This window comes from Peromyscus leucopus, chromosome 19 (assembly GCF_004664715.2).
Source record: "Peromyscus leucopus breed LL Stock chromosome 19, UCI_PerLeu_2.1, whole genome shotgun sequence".
Lineage (NCBI taxonomy): Eukaryota > Metazoa > Chordata > Mammalia > Rodentia > Cricetidae > Peromyscus > Peromyscus leucopus.
This window is the reverse complement of record NC_051079.1, coordinates 83,044,136-83,061,140: the sequence shown is the minus strand read 5'-3', so window position 1 is coordinate 83,061,140 and position 17,005 is coordinate 83,044,136.

Genomic DNA, 17,005 nt, shown 5'->3' with positions numbered 1-17,005 from the left:
CAGGTCGGAGTCAAGATCCTTCCCCAGTCTGGACCAGAGGCCTGTTTATCATGACGTCTCTGATGTAGCATGCTCACCTTCTTCTCAGTAGTTTCTAGAAAGCCCAGCCTGAGCTGCTTGGCAGCTACACTCAGGGGCTGAGCACTGATGGGTAAAGGCAGAGATGTGTGAATTAGGGTCCCGAGTCAGTCACGCTTCCTTATCTCAAGGCCATCACCCATCTCTGCCAACATGTCCATATTCGTAACCCGTCACTCTCCTTGCACACTGTTGCCCTACCTCTCAGGTGCTAATGCATTCCCTCCCTACTGTGTCCAGAAAGTTCCTCAAGTTTCCCTACCCCACCAACCAACATGTCACTCCAGTCAGGGGACTTTCTTCTGAGCTTCCTCACATCCCTTACTCCTGGGACCTTTCACATGAGACGACAAACAACCTCAATTTCCTCTAATCTACACAAAGATGTATATATAAATACGCAAACCCACATCCCAGCCAATTTCGGGTTCCTCTTCATGAACTGCATAGACCTCCATACTCAAAATATGCTGCTCTGTCTCATCCCTTGGAGCTCCTTTGCATAGAATTCTATTCTTTCCTGGTGACATCATCTGACAATTTCTGGGTGTTTTTTTTTTTCAGTCATGACTCAAGAATCACCTGTCTAGCTCATGTATCTACAGTGCCCTAGAGCCAATGGTGGGGGCTACTGAAGTGAGGAAGTAGGCCACCGAGCACAGCCTTTGGCTGCTTCCTCTCCTACCTTCTCAGCTCTCTCTCTCTCTCCCCGATAGATTCCACTGTTGTGAGCCACTGACATTGAGAACTGTTTAAAGTACAGGGTTGTCACAGAAAACCCTACTACATTCTACCTGTGTTCACTCAAGGCCAGTAAAGAATAAAACACAGCTGTGAGGCCAAAGGGGAAAGAGGAAAGGGGAATGAAGCATCTTAGAGGCACCACAGACTGAATGAACTAACTCAGAATCAGGAAAAGCTCATGTGTGGACAACAGCTACCCAAACTGCTTTCTAAAACATACCAGTGACCAGCTGGCTCCTAAATGCTCTCTGAGGGCATCACAGAGACCTTCTCAGGCCTAGAAATTGTGTTTTCAGACAGTGAGGGTCCTAGAAACATCCCTGAGTTTTGCCCACCCCCTATTCTGTCCACACAGGATGAAAAGTGACTTCTCTCTCAAGCGAATTATGGGCCTGTGTTCCTGAGAAGTCCCTCCCTCCCTGACTTGGTGTTCTACCTGCATAGAACATGTGACCCCTCTAGTCTGTATCAGCTGGAAGAGGCTTCGGGGTAGATTTTTATTCTCAGGAGGAGGTGAGCAGAAAGAAGTGAGAATGGAAGTGAGCAGGTGTGCTTCTAGAGGGCACCGTCCCAACCCCAAAGGTGTTCTCATAATAAAAGTGTGCTCCCCAGTTGCTAGGGTCCTGCCTGAAGCCTGTTCAGGCAAGAAGTGACCAGATTTTCATTACTGTTCCCTAAAACTTTGAGCCAAATTAATTTACTGTAGCATAATTTAAAGTGAATCAATTAAGTCGATGGTCACTTTGTCCCTTTGTGTTAGATCTGTGATCAGTTTTAGGATAAATAATGGTCTGGGCCTTAAGGAGAACTGTAATGACTCTAAAATATTAATGAGGCCAAGCGCCTGTTGGAGATAAAAAAAAAAAAAAAAAAAAAAAAAAAATCTGCCGTTTGGACGGAGTCAATGCCTCCAAAGCACAGCCTCTCTGAGAATACCGGCAGTAATGAGCCATGGAAGCTTCGGGAGCAGATGCACAAAAAGCAGTTGATAATTGAAGTACTGATGAATTAATGAATCAATTAATGAAACCACTAGCTGTTCTTACTTATGTCTCAGGCCACAGCTCCATCTCTAGCTGTACACGGTGGCCTCCATGTAACAGAAGGCTTTGCAGAGCGAGATGCAGTCTATGCAGCAAGGTCATTTCCCAATATCCTTCTCTACAGTTCCGTAGGCTGATCCACGTAGAAAAGAGCTTACACACCAGGGTCTCCCCCTTCACACTCTGCAGGAACCCGGCGCTCATCTCCCCACATAGTGTTCGGGGAATACAAAGAGTAGTAAAATTTTAGTAAGTAATAAAACCTTGTTTCCTCTTTGTACTTGTCATAGATAAATATCATGTGCCCTGTCCAGACACTAAAGCTAATTTAAGTAACAAATCGCTGTCACTCCAGTAGCAATGAGAATCATGTTTTCAGGATCCCCATGCTTTGCTCAATGAACATGTGTGCTAATTCACTACATGCATCATTACACTGGAGTCTGCCTGCCAACTACACCCTAGTCTCCAACAGAGCTGACAGAAAACATCAGAATCTGTCAAGTGGGCTAAGTTTCTGCCTTGAAGAAAACACTCTGCCCATAACTGAATGCTTCCAGGGTGGGACGAACAGTTCTTACCTGTAACCTACTCAGATAAGACATTTCTAATCCTCCCAGCGTGCATCTGGAAAACTACAGGCCGATGAGGAAGGAATGAAGAACAGTGATTGAACCCAAGTGGGCACAGTGATTACAGAATCGCCATAGCAAGAGTGTGCAGTGATTACCAGGGAACACTGTGATCCAGGTGAAGGAGGTTGGGACAATGCATGGGATTTTAGGTAACCCATGATTCAGTGTACTCCATCCATCACAGTCCCAATGATGTGATGAGCAATCAGGTGGGTTTCTGGTTGGTTTCATTGCAACTGGGATTCAGATAGATGGCTGTGATGGTTAGTTTAAAATGTCAACTAACCACAGCCCAGAACAACCTGGGAAGAGAGCCTGAATAAGGAAGTGCCTGGATCAGGATGGCCCACGGTTCTGTCTGTGAGGGATTGCCTTCATTGAGGTGGACTGGAAGAACCAACCACTGTGGGTGGTGCCATTCCCTATTCAGGGAGTCCTGGACAGTGTAAGGGCAGAAAAAGCCAGCAGCTAACGGAGCAAGCTTGTATATATTCTCTCTTGGCTTTTGACTGTGGTTTTGAAGTGACCAGCTGCTTGAGTCCCTGCCTGGACATCCCCAAAATGATGGACTGTGACCTTGACTTGTAAACCAAACAAACCCCCTCCTCATGTGTGTGGCTTTTTGTCAGGGTGTTTGTTCACGGCAGCAGAAATGAAACCAGGAAAATGATTAAAAAATGATTTCCTTATAGGAAAGGAAGGGGAAAGGCTAGGATATCACCTGTATTAGTTCGATTTATTTTGCTGCGACAAACACCATGACCTAAAGCCACTTGGCTAGGAGAAGGTTTATTACAACTGACGGAGAGTCCGGGCAGGATCTCAGACAGGGACCTGAGGTGGGAGCTGAGGCAGAGACAGTGGAGGAGTGCTGCTCACTGCCTTGCTTCCTGTGGCTCGCTCACTCTGCTTTCTTATAAAACCCAGGGTCACCTGCCCGGGGTGACACCACCCACAGTGAGCTGAGCCCTCCCTCCAATCATTCTTTAAAGAAATGACCGCACAGACTCGCCTACAGGCAATCTCATGGAGGCATGTTTCCAGGGTTTCTCATCCCAGATAACTCCAGCCTGTGTCCATTTGACTCATAATAATAATAATAATAATAATAATAATAATAATAATAACCAGCCCATGTTCCACCTTTGTATTCTACTACATAAGACTGAGATACAAAGGAAGGAGAAGAAGAAATAAATGGAGGGAGAACAGAAGGGGAAGGGAAGAAGGAGGAGAGATGTGATATTCCACCGTTGTCGGTACAAATAATAAAACCATTTTGAAAGCTTGTATCCGTTTCTAGCAAAGTCTCATAAGGAAATAATCGAAAATCTTAGCAGAGCTTTGAAATCTCTTACACGGCCAATATTAAAGGATCTGTTCTAGCTCACCATGCAGCTGCTGGCAATTATTACTGCAGAGATAATGTCATGGGGGATTTTTATGAAATTCAAAAGAATGTATAGCTATGAACACATTAAGTAGCATGGGTGATAAAACCGCAGATGAAAGAAATATTAATAAGGATAAAATCGTGAGTAATTCTTATCTTCTTCTGTGGTTTTCTCTCTTTTTATAACCATTCAGTCAGTGATGAATAAACATGACTTCCCTATCCTATTCATAGTGGGGAGCTCTAGGCTGGTCCATCAGGATTTCTGGCCCTGTAGCCTGGGACAGTGGCTCCCTGTGGTACCTCACTGGGGCTGCAGACGTGGCCAAGGGAATCTTGTGGGTGTAACTAAGGTCAGTAACCAATTCACTTCATACAACTCGGGTCAGACATGGTGCAGGTGTGTCTGCCCTCGTCACAGGAACCCTGACAGCAAAGTGCTCTCCGAGGCTCATCGCAGGAGACAGAAGAAGACCTGCAGTGCGAGAATGATTCTTGAATGGTGGCTGAGTGTGAAAACAGAGGAAACCACAGTGTCCTGTCCTTTCATGTCTGTGCCGTATCCCGATGTTGCAGACCCGGAATGTCACTGGAGGCCCTGGAGGGACTGGCCCTCCCGGGACTCACTAATTCCCAAAGCGCTTGCTGGAGCATGCTTTTCAAATGCACAGCCACCCATTCAGAGCCGACACACCAAGCACATGTTTTAGTGAGTCTTCACACAACAGGCCGCCATGTGCCTGTCTTAACCACTCAAGTACCAGATAACAGGGGCAGTCCCCATGTCTGAAAACATGCTGAAATGCTTCAAGGTTGCCCACCCTAGCAGGTTCGCACTCAACTCCCACTCCCTCCCATGGAACCCACATGGAGGCTCCTGCCCACGGCTCCCTTGCCCTTTCTGCCTCCTTGCCAGTACTCACACTCCTCTGTGTGTGGCGTGGCCGGCCCTCTCCTTTGGGAAACTGGAAGGACAAACCACCCTTTCGCTGGTAGTTAGTTCCTGATTCTCAAATTTTCTATTAATAGGCTTCATTTTAGGGAAGGAGTGACTGTAAGGGAGAAGGATCAGCTTCTGGTAGCTGAGTAGAATGCCAGGAGCTGAGGGAAACCCCTGTCCAACACCCTAGAAGGAGAGAGAAACTTAGTCATACAACTTTAAGAAACTGACCTTGGCTGGCAACCTGAAGGGATTCTTCCCTGTGCCTCCAGAAGAACCTCATTGGACCAACCCCTTGGCTTCAACCTCTTACAACCCTGAGCACACCCCCCAAATGACCCTGGTGTTACTATCTGGATATGAAGCATCCCCAGCACAAGGCTCCTCAGATGAAGGCCTGGTCCTCAATGCAGCTGTGCTCCGAGGCAGACCCTTCAGAGGAAACTGGATCCTGAAGACGGACTTCATCAATGGGTTCATCTACTGATAAGCTGGACAATTAAGACATGGGCCTAGTTGAAGACTATAGGCTACTAAGAGTACACCTTGAAGTATCACACACACACACACACACACACACACACACACACACACACACACACACCGTAATGGGAGCACCTTTGCCACCCACACATTCCCACCATAGTGTTCTACTTCACTGTGTCCCAGAAGCAACATGACCATGTGACCATGGAGGGAGCCTCTGAAAGAACACACCAAACTAAATCTTTCCCGCTTCGTTGTTGTCCCGATGGCAGGACAGCTGACACCTGCCTAGGCTTCTGTGTTGGGTAATTAAGAAAACAACCTTGGTTGTTGATAAAACATATACAAGGATTCTATATCTGCTTTCTATTGACGTAGGCTGCCTTTAAATGTATGTCACATTGTTAGTGTATTTCCCACACCTACATAAACTGTATCCCCATGCTAAGGGTTTTGTACTTTCAGACTTGTCTTCAGTAAAGTCAGAGATGGGGGAAAGGGGTCATCACAACACCCAGCAAAGTTCAGGACCGTTACCACTCAGGTTTCATCAGTGGCTGTGATACAACAGGGACTCAGCCCTGCCAATCACCAGGGATCTGGGGTCAGGTGTAAAGGGCCTACCTCTAAAGTCACGACTTGCAGCCAAAGTACCCGCAGGCCTTCTTGCCCCCGTTTCCCAACTGACTAACTGACTAACTGGCAGGTCACATGCCAAATACAGAACAATCCTTGCCATCCTCATAGCACCAAAGAAGGCAGCTCTGGGGAGGTTTACAGTGTGGCATGCTTATCTGAACTGATGACTACTGCCAGGTCACCTGAAAGACCCTGTCTCAAAAAATAAGGTGGAAAAAGACTGAGAAACACATCTGATGACCTTGACCTCCAGCTGTGTGCAAACACATACCTACATACGCACACACACACACACACACACACACACACAATCACAACAAAATACCTTACACAATTTAATGTGAAGAGTTTAAATCATTATTAACCTATAACTTCAGGTTAAAACAGTTTCTTAAGATTGTCATATGATTCAACACACTTTTATTACAGTGATCCAAAGAAAAGATTTCTAACCAAGCAATCATTTTTAAATATTTTGCTTAATGTGATAAAGAATAATTATTAAACTAATGGTCAAAACTATGGTCTAACCCAAGCAGCATTCCTACAGAGGTCAGTAGTAAAACCATCATGGCCAGTAAGTGCTAGCTTGGCATGCTGGGAAACTGAACAAAAGATCCCGTAAGGCACACACTAGAAAGAGAAGGAAGCCACACAAAGACAGGTGAAGGTGGTCAGTGGCTTGAACTAACTCAAGGATCGGAGGGGAAACTCTCAAAAGAAGCCAGGCCAGAGGAAATCACAAACACAGTTTGCTTCTGAAACAGCATCAAGAATGAGGGGTAAGGAGCCTGCGTCTCCTGAGAACTCTGATGCAGCCACTTGGTATTAGAACACAAAATACTAGATGTTTTAGAGACTTTTGTCCATCAAAAGCTCACTTTAATATCAGGATTGCCAATAATCCTTCCTACACAGTGAAACCACAGCCAGTGGCTGCTCAAGTTCAGAGAAGAGAAATCAATCTAGAAAGGCTTCAGAGACACAGCTCTTGGAATTCCATTAGGAGTCCTGCTCACGAGGAAGTCCTCAACTACTGAGTCACAAATCCCCTCTTCCAAACAGAAGTTGTACAAACCAAGAGTCAGATGTGACAGCAGCCTTTGGGAGGTAGGTCAGGAAAGCCGGAAGTGTACATTCACTTGGGCTATGCATCAAGTTCAAGGCTGTCAGGGGCTACTCAACAAAAAGGGGAGGGGAGGGACAGATGGACATGGGGGAAGAAAGAAGCATGGGGGAGGGAGGAGAAGCAATGGAATGAAATGAAACCAAGAAGAGAGGAAGAGGAAGCAAAAAGAAACGTTACAGGTGGATCTGAGTCCAGAAGGCATTGTCGAGATTTCCAGGTGCTTGTGTGGATGTAAATGTCACTGTGAAAACACAGCTTCCACCTCAGAGGGGTAAGAGGTAGTTTATTCTGGAGCCAAACACAAGTGACCCGGGAACACTGATTCAGATCACACCTAACTCCATGTCTCAATGTAGTAACTGTTTGGTGGGATTTTTACACTAACAGAACGAAGACGGTCATAAATCAAGAGACGCCACTAAACACATCGGTGGAAACACGAGATAGGAGTGTTAAAGCCAAGCAGAGAAACTCTGCCGTAGCCCCCCCCGCATGCCATGGGTTGGCACACTTAGCCTCCCGGTGGGGGGAGGTCAGTGGTCTGTTCAGTTGATAGCTTTCACCTGTTAGTCACAAGGGCGTGAGGTTAGACGCAGAGGATGGCGAGGAATGGTCATGAAGGGGGCTGAAGACAGCCCGAGATAAAGTGTACTTGGGCTCCGGACCTGCAGCATTCCAACCTACCCACAGTCACTCAAGCGCTCCTCAATGAACCAGCCTTGCAGAGGGTTCGAGGAAGGTGCTTCTCTTTTCAGGAGCTTTTGTCCCCCAGAGTCACGGGGTCATGATAGATATGGAGCTGCCTTAGCAAACAGAGAAAAGTGCTCTTGAGGATGGAAGTGGGCTTTGAGCTGGGCCAGGTCACACTAGACTCTAGAAGAGAGTCACCATCCCACCCTGTATCCCCATCAAGTAATTGAAGGTGACATGCTTCAGAGCAAAGTCTACCTCCAAATCCAAAACCTGTCAAAAAGCTGCAGAGTTGCTAATACACATACTGAGGAAAATGAAAAAGCAAATTACACTATATATGTGATATGAGATAAAAGGATGTCTTGTCACCATTAACTTGGACCTACTTTTCTAAGACACATCAGAAATACTACTAACATTTCATATGCGCATAAGTATAAACACATACATACGATCCATTGCCTAGAGCTCCAAATGCCTGGGCTTTGGTACCAGATCTGGTTAATCACGTATCTGTGACTCGGGTTTCTACATTGTTAAAAAAGATGGACAGGGAGCTGAAGAGATGGTTCAGCAGTTAAGAGTACTGGTTGCTCTTTCAGAGGACCCAAGCTCAGATCCCAGAATGCACATGGTAGCCCACAGATGTTTGTAAATCCAGCTTCAGGGTCCAACCCAACTGGTCTCTGAGGGCAGAGGCACCCATGTATACATACCCACACAATTACACCTACACACAGAAAAGTTACAAAAGTAAATATTTTAAAGATGAATAGGTGTGCATTCATGTGTAAGTGCACGCACGTGTGTATGCATGTGTGAGTGTGCGTGCCTGCATGCCTGCATGTGTGTGTACGTGCATGTGTGCATGCGTGTGTGTGTGTGTGTGTGTGTGTGTGTGTGTGTGTGTGTGTGTGTGTGTAAACACGGCCTGGGGACATCAGTGGTTACAGGGCTTTCACTTCCCTGCAAGCATGAAGATCAAAGTTTGGATTCCATGGAACCCATGTAAATGTCAAACAGCAGGTGACATGAGGTAGCTGAACTGTAGTGCCAGCCTCAGAAGGTGGTGACAGATCTCTAGAGCAAGCTGGTTAGGAGACTAGTCATATTGGCAAGCTCTGGGTTTAACTGAGAAATCCTGCCTCAAGGAGTAATGTGAAGGAATGGTCAAGGATGATGCCCAGTAACACTCTCAAGCCTCCCTATATACATGCACCTATATGCAAGTACATCTACACATGTGTGATGAGACACATGCAAACATGCCCCCACACACACATGCATAAAAATGCCAAAGGAAAATATTTCAGGTCCAGTCCAATGCAAAACCCCTTTGTATTAGGTACAAAGCCTCTATGCATGATATAAGTAATATATCAAGAGAGCATGATATAAGTAAGAGTAAAGTCAGCGCACTGGCAGGAAATGGGCAGGACGCCTCTTCCAGGCCTGGATGAATGAGTAACTGCTCATCTGGATCCATCCCACCAGTCCAGACCTCGGTGATAAAGCTATAATCTGTCATCTCCCATCACATCCCACCACACCCCTCCCTGGACCCTGGACAGTCCTTCTGTCTGCCAGGCCCCAAGGGTGCAGCACCACCAGCAGGGCCGGGACACGGGATCGTGACTCTAGGGAAACAGCCCTGCTGTGGACCCTATGGACTCTATGGACCCAAGGAGCACAAGCGGGAACCGGCCAGGCGCCAAGCCACAAAAAGAACTAGGACAATATTGCGCAGCCCTTTGGTTTGACAAGGACCATCTTGCTACGCTCATAGGAACAGGAACTCAGCCCACCATGGCAGCCACTCTTGCGTCGCTAGACAGAGACGGTGATAAAGGAAGCAGGAAAGGAGACACACAGCCTAGACCAACGATTGTCCGGTCATCAGAACCGGGTCACCTCAGCTCGGGCAGAAGTGCTGTGCCGACCGCCATGCGGACAAACAACAGGGCTTCAACGGAGTCCACGCCCCGGGACAGCCTCCTCAGCTGCCTGGCCATACTTGGCAGATTTGGGCAAAGGATGGCTGCCAGTCATGTGGATTAGCTGCTGGCCTCGGAACCTGCTGAGATGAAGGGTGAGCACAGAGAGAGCGTCCCAGCACGCAGCCTCCCAAAGCCAAGGCGTGCCTCATACGGCTTCCAGCAGATCAGTCACAATTTGGCATTCCAGTCTTCTGCACCACAAAATAAAACACACACACACAAAACCACACACACACACACACAAAACCACACACACACACACACACAACCATACAAACACACAAACACAACAAAACAAAACCAAAATTCTCTTCGAGGCCCTGAATGAGCTTCTTGCATGTTGTAACAAGAATAATGGATCATCATCTCTTCACAGTTCTCTCAGAATCAAAGCCTGACTACATACACTCACCCACTCATGCACACATGTGTTCAGACATGTGCACACATGCACACTCATACACAACACATTCATGAATATATGTGCCCAGGCAGGCGCACAAACTCACATAGTCACCTATGCAGAAACACACACCTATACACACTCACCCATGTGCAGACTTGCACACATGCCCTCAAGTGTACAAGCACATGCACTCATGTAAATGCACATGTACTGACACACAGTCCAGAGATGTACGCACATTAATCTGCACACACGCCTAGGCATGGACACGCACATACGTACAAGACTAGGCACTACCCACCCACCCAAGCACACACATACTCATACATTCAGTCTCACACTTACCCTCATGCACACATACTTGCTACAGTGTTTTCCAAATGCCAGGCGATGGTCCAGTCCCTGCTGCCCCACAAGCAGAATCAGCAGATGAGGAGTTCAAAAACCTGGTCTCTGTGTTTAGTTGATATCACTGGAGGCCTGCCTTTTTCTGAGGGGAAAGGAGGAGGAGTGGAAATGGGCAGGGTTGCTGGGAGGGGAGAAGGGAGGGGAAACTGTGGTTGGGATATAATATATGACAGAAGAATTTTAAAAAAAGAAACTGGCTTCTAACCAATGTCCCCATGAAGGAGAGCTCAGGTTCCAGTCCAGGGTTCTCCCTCCAGACCACTAAAGCTCACTGACCCTCACACATTTAATGTACTTTCTGAGATGTGTGTGTGTATCAGTCCCTTTAACTGTCTCTGCTCACAGTGTGACCAAACCAGCATGGATGCCTTCAGGTTGCTCGTATTTCCACGGAGGAGATAGGTGCCGCTGAACAGAAGTGACATTCAGGAAGCCACCTGACTTCTTAACAAGACAGACTCATCTCTACCTGGAGCATGGCCCTGGAGGCGTCCCAAGGCCAAGGGGAAGAGACTCACTCCTACAGACATGGAGCAAGAAGACAGAGGAGCTTGGGCATTGGTGCTGTGAAGCCTGGAACCAGCCCGGCTCCTGTCTCTGAGCAGCCGGTTACATAAAGAGCATTGAGTTCATTGATTAAGCTGCTACACTTGATTGTCTGCCCCCTGCAGCCAAACCTTCCCCTGAGCTGCACCATAGGCTCCTCTCAGCCCATGAAAGGTGACTGATGGTTTATTCACCGAACCAGCCACACTGGTGGAGAATGAAACTCCTGAGCCAGAAGAAATATCAGTCCTGCCAGGAGAGACTCTTGCCCCACCAAGATGGGTACAGCCCAAGACAACCCGAGGCTACCAAATGAAGGATGGAGGGCTAGAGGCATGGTGTCAGATTGCAAAGCATGCTGGGAAAAGACAGCAATGGAGGTTCCACAGTCCTCTGGCAGCGAGAACTACTTCACTGATATGTCAAGGCCTCCACAGAGGAAGCAGACCAATTCCATCCACATCACTCCGCTCCAGAGCAGAGGTCAGTGCAAAGCTCACATTCGTGTTCCCCTTCGGCCGTACTCATCCATTACAAGCATCTCTAGCATTTCTTAAAGGCAAATTCCAAGAAATTGCTTTCTGTGAACTCATTAGGGCTGCTGGAAGAGCCCACTAGTGGGAGGGTGACGTGCCCCGGTTCCTGATCTGTTCTCACTCAGCCCCAGGGCATCCAATTCCCTGAGCTCCTCCAGCCCAGACTGCAGACTCTTTCTGGAGGGGATCTCATTAGTGCTGCTCTCTGGCTCTGATAAGTCAGCAGTGGCCTGGAGTCAGGATCGTATATCACAGGCCAGAGGAGACACTGGGACAGGGCTGGACATGGGGGCAGGGGACTTGAGGCCTGTGGCATGCCACTGCCAGCTGGGTGACAGATGCTGGGCGGGCTACAGTGCCATCTTAAGCTACCTCCTCTCTGGCATTTCTTCAGAGAATTCTCCAAAACCTCCTGTCCTCGTCCACTTCCTATTACCCTGGTAACACCATAACCAAAAGCAACTTGGATAGGAAAGGTCATTTCAGCTTACATTTCCGGTCACAGCTTATCACTGGAGGAAGTCAGGATAGGTCCTCAAGGTTGGAACATGGAGACAGAAAAAGACCACAAAAGGACTCTGCGTACTAACATGCTTCCTCGGGCTTGCTTGGATATTTTTGTTTTGCTTACGTTTTAATTGAAATAGAATTATATCACTCCCCTCTTCCCTTTCCTCCTCCTTCCCGCCCCCACCCAGGTCCCCTCCCTTTAGTCCCTTCTACTGATAGCCTCTCGGGCTGATAGCCTCTTTCTCCTTTATTATTATTGTTATATACATATGTAGACGAGAATCACAGGCAACTAATTATTGCTGGGAGAAGGAGGACTAGCATCTCCTTATCAGTTGTCCAATACAGAGTGGTCAGCCCTGAAACCATATACACACCACCACCAAAAACAGACTCACTCAGTAGGCTGTATTTACATATTTTCCATACATACACACACACACACACACACACACACACACACACACATACACACACATACCAGTAATAATAAAAGTCTGGTTTATTTTTTCACTTTTTTTGTTTGGTTTTTGAGATTATAATACAATTACATCATTTTCCCCTTCCCACACACCCTCTACTATTTCAAATTCATGGTCTCTTTTTGTTAACTGTTGTTACAGCTATCTTGCTTATATACCCCAGGCCCACCTGGCCAAGAATGGAACTGCCCACAGTGGCTGGGCCCTCCCACATCAATCAGAGATTAAGAAAATGCCCTACAGTCGTGACCACAGACCAATCTGATGGAGACAGTTCCTCAACTTAGACTCCCACTTCCCAGGGATGTCAAATCAACAGAAACGTTAACACTGCCTTGAGGTCTTTAAATCAGTCTTCACAACTGCTCCATGCTTACATGTTTCCTAAAACCCTGATTCAAATGCCAGTCTTTCCAGAAACACTCTTGCAGATTCACTGAAAAATGCTGTTTTACCAGCTACCGGGGTCTCCCTTACCCTGACCGGGCTGACCTCTGAGGTTGACCTCTGGAACGTGTTCATCATCCTCATTTCCTGAGCACCATGCCCCACAGTCAGCCGCTCTCAGTTCAGGAGGCCAGTGTGCAAGAGAGCCGTGTCAGCAGGAGGACACGCCCACCTCCTCCTAGGGCTCCTAGGAGTGCTCTGTCCCCAGGCCTGTGCCGGTGTCACTCTGGTCTCTGCTCTGATCCTTACGGGGTCTTCTCTTGTACAAACTGCCTCTGCTCACAGCACACCAGGCCCTGCACTCAGCCCTGCTCCCAGTCCCCATCTCAGCAGGCCTCATCTTGCCTTGGTTACATCTACAAAGACTCCATTTTGAAATAAGGCCGCAATGACAGTTCCGACAGAACCTTGGTACATATTACCGCAGAGCACAATTCAACTGGGATAGATTTGGGACAAAGACAATGAAGGCTTCATTATTTTCCTCATGTTGAGTTCCTTGTCCTATCTGAAGAAATCCTTTTGGTCCAAGGGGCTCCTTCACTTCTTTTCCTGTTGCTGTGATAAAAAAAACACCCCGACATGAGCAACTCAAGAGAGAAGCCCTTGGCTCACAGTGCAAGGGACAGTCCAACACAGCAGAGCAGTTAGGGCAACATCAGTGCTTGATGCGACTTGTCCCATCACCGCTACAGTCAGGAAGTAGAGAGCAATGAATGCATGCACGCTAGTCCTCAACTCACTTTCCCTGTTCAATACAATCCAAGATGGGATCTTCACACATCAATTAATCGGGACAATCCCCAGGAGTGCCCAGAGGCCCATTTCCCAAGGGGTTCCAGACCTGTCAAGTTGATAGTTACCACTAACCATCATAGGGGATTGGGGATCTGTATCTGTGAGTGTGTTTTAACATAGAGTCTTGTGTAGCCTACGCTACTGAAATGTATCCCAGGCTACCTCAAACTCACAATGTAGACTAGGCTAGCCTTAAACTTCTAATCCTCCTGCTTCTACCTCCAGAGTGCAAGGATTGCACATATGCACTGCCACTCTTGGCTGGAGACGTGGTCTTATTGTGGAACATCTTTGAATTTATAGTTTCGGAGCTCAGCGCATCACCAAGAAAAAGAGGAAATACAACTGGAGCACTCGGGTGTGATGGTCTGAAGTTAGAGTTATTGAAACCAGAAGTTCCCCTCTTGCAGCCTGTCCTTGATGATAAGCCAGTCTCAAGGGAATGGGGAGTCTGTCCCCACACTCACACCTCCTTCTAGCACGGCAGTTTGAGTCTCCTTTAGTCACTTGTCCCTAATACAAATCACCCAGCAGTGAACGCTTATAAAACAAGTGCACAATTCATTCAGGAATATGTGGTTTGTCAAGAGCATGTGTTCCATAAAGTCCCGAGCCTCACACAGCCCAACATCCTTACATGTAGGTTAACTGATCTGCTCTCCAGGTCTGAATAGAATAAACTACAGAAAACCAACTGTTATGCTCAGGAAGTTAAAATGAGGATTTGCACCGAAAACAGAAGGAAAGCATGTACTTATGAATCCTGGGAAGTGGGCGGGGCCTCTTGTGAATGTGGGTCAATGGAAAAGCGTACACTTACTTAAAACAGTAGGAAAGTTTGGGGTTGTATAATTTGTATGTGTGTGTGTGTTCTTTGTGGTCAACAAGATTGAGTTGCAATGTCAGAAGGTTGAACGTGCTTTGAAACTAAGCACAGAAAAGCAGCTGAGCCTTCACGGGGTCTGTCATTTGGGCAGACTGGAGAGGGGCCCCCTTCTTTCTTCTGGCATCTGGAGTCCAAGCTAGGAAGATCCAAAGGTCAAGAGTAACCTGAGGGTGGGGCTGAAGTCACCCAGAAATTCTTTCCTCAGATGTTGCACCAAGAGTAACCTGGAGGCTGGCCTCAACAAGGACAGCTAAGCAGAGCCCCCTGTGGCCCTGTCCCTCCTGCCAGGGCAAATGGTGTCTGAGGCATCATTCCTAGAACAGATATCCCAGGAGTACCTGAAAGAAGCTTCAGGGAGATTTCATAGCCTGATCTCTAAGCAGGCATACAGCTCTCCCAGAGGACCCAAGGATGCTGTAGCTATAGTCGAAGGTACCTGCAGGCTGAGTTCCCTCAGTCTATTTAGATCCCAGTCTATTAAGACTAGTAAAGCTTACAACTGATGGGTTCAGGACTACCCACAGGTAGAAAGGCCAGAGGTGCTCAGGTAACGATAGAAGAAATATACGAATGAAGGAATAAACCTCATGAATAAGGGACTTCAATTTGAGACTTTAATGCCCTGTGATTTTATTTACCCATCAGAACACAAAATCTAATATACTGGTTTAAGCAGCATGATTGTGGACAAGTTGGGATTCAGGCATGGCCACACATTGCCAGAACATAACCTGGGGCCACTTCTTCAGAGAACAATTTAAAAATGCATAGCATTGCTCAAAGTAACTTTGATCCAGAAGGTCTGTCTCTGGGGATGTGTCCTGGGGGCATGCTTCTGTGTATGCAGAGATATTCACAGTGGCTCTTGAGAACAACAGATGCAGAGACCAAAGGCTCTCCACAATGACACGCTGAACAGTGGTAATAGGTTCCCACTACAAGGTGTGCACATGGGGCAAAAGAGGGTGTGGCAATTGTGCACCTCGGTGAACCTATAGAGTATAAGCCCCAAGATTCATCATGAGAGAGTACAGAAAGTTCAGAACAGTGAGTGTGCTGTGTCCCTGACAGTTACAGGACATCAAATATCACCAGGAGGGTGGAGAAAAAACAGTCGCAGGTATGATCAACATGGGAATGTGAAGTGGGAGGCTTGTGGTAGGGAGAGAAGACAGTGTTCATTATTAAATTTGAAGCTTGGAATATCATACTATGTGCACCTTGTTACCACTGAAAGAGAACATGCCTCCCTCTATCATGGCATCTCTTTCATTGCTCTCCCACTCCGTCCCTGTTCCAGCTCAAATATCCCATTCCCTTATGTTCTCATCCCCCATACCCTACTCTCCATTGCCCCCTTCATCCCCAGTTTACTCATGGAGTTCTCATCCATTTCCTTTTCCCAGGGTGATCCATGCTTTCCTCTTAGGATCCTCCTTGTTAGCTAGCTTCTCTGGAGCTGTGAGTTGTATTCTGGTTATCCTTTGCTTTACATCTAGTATTCACTTATGAGTGAGTACATACCATATTTGTCCTTCTGAGTCTGGGTTACCTCACTCAGGATGATATTTTCTAGTTCCATCCATTTGCCTACAAATTTCATGATGTCATTTTTTTTTTACTGCTGAGTAGTACTCCATTGTGTATATGTACCACATTTTCTTTATCCATTCTTTGGTTGAGGGGAATCTAGGTTGTTTCCAGGTTCTGACTATTATGAATAATGCTGCTATGAACATACTTGAGCAAGTATCCTTATGGTATGATTGAGCATTCCTTGGATATAAGCCCAAGAGTGGTATTGCTGGAGGTTGATTACTAATTTTCTAAAAAAAACAGCATACTGATCTCCAAAGTGGCTGTACAAGTTTGCATTCCCACCAACAGTAGAGGAGTGTCCCCTTATTCTGCATCCTCTCCAACAAAAGTTGTTATCGGTGTTTTTGATCTTAGCCATTCTTACAGGTAAAATATGGTATCTCAGAGATGTCTTGATTTGCATTTCCCTGATAACTAAGGATGTTGAGCAATTTCTTAAATGTCTTTCAGCCATTTGAAATTCTTCTGTTGAGAATTCTTTGTTTAGCTCTGTAGCCCATTTTTTAATTGGATTGTTCGGTGTTTTGATGTCTAGTTTCTTTAGTTCTTTATATATATGAGACTAGCCCTCTGTCAGATGTGGGACTGATCAAGATCTTTTCCCATTCTG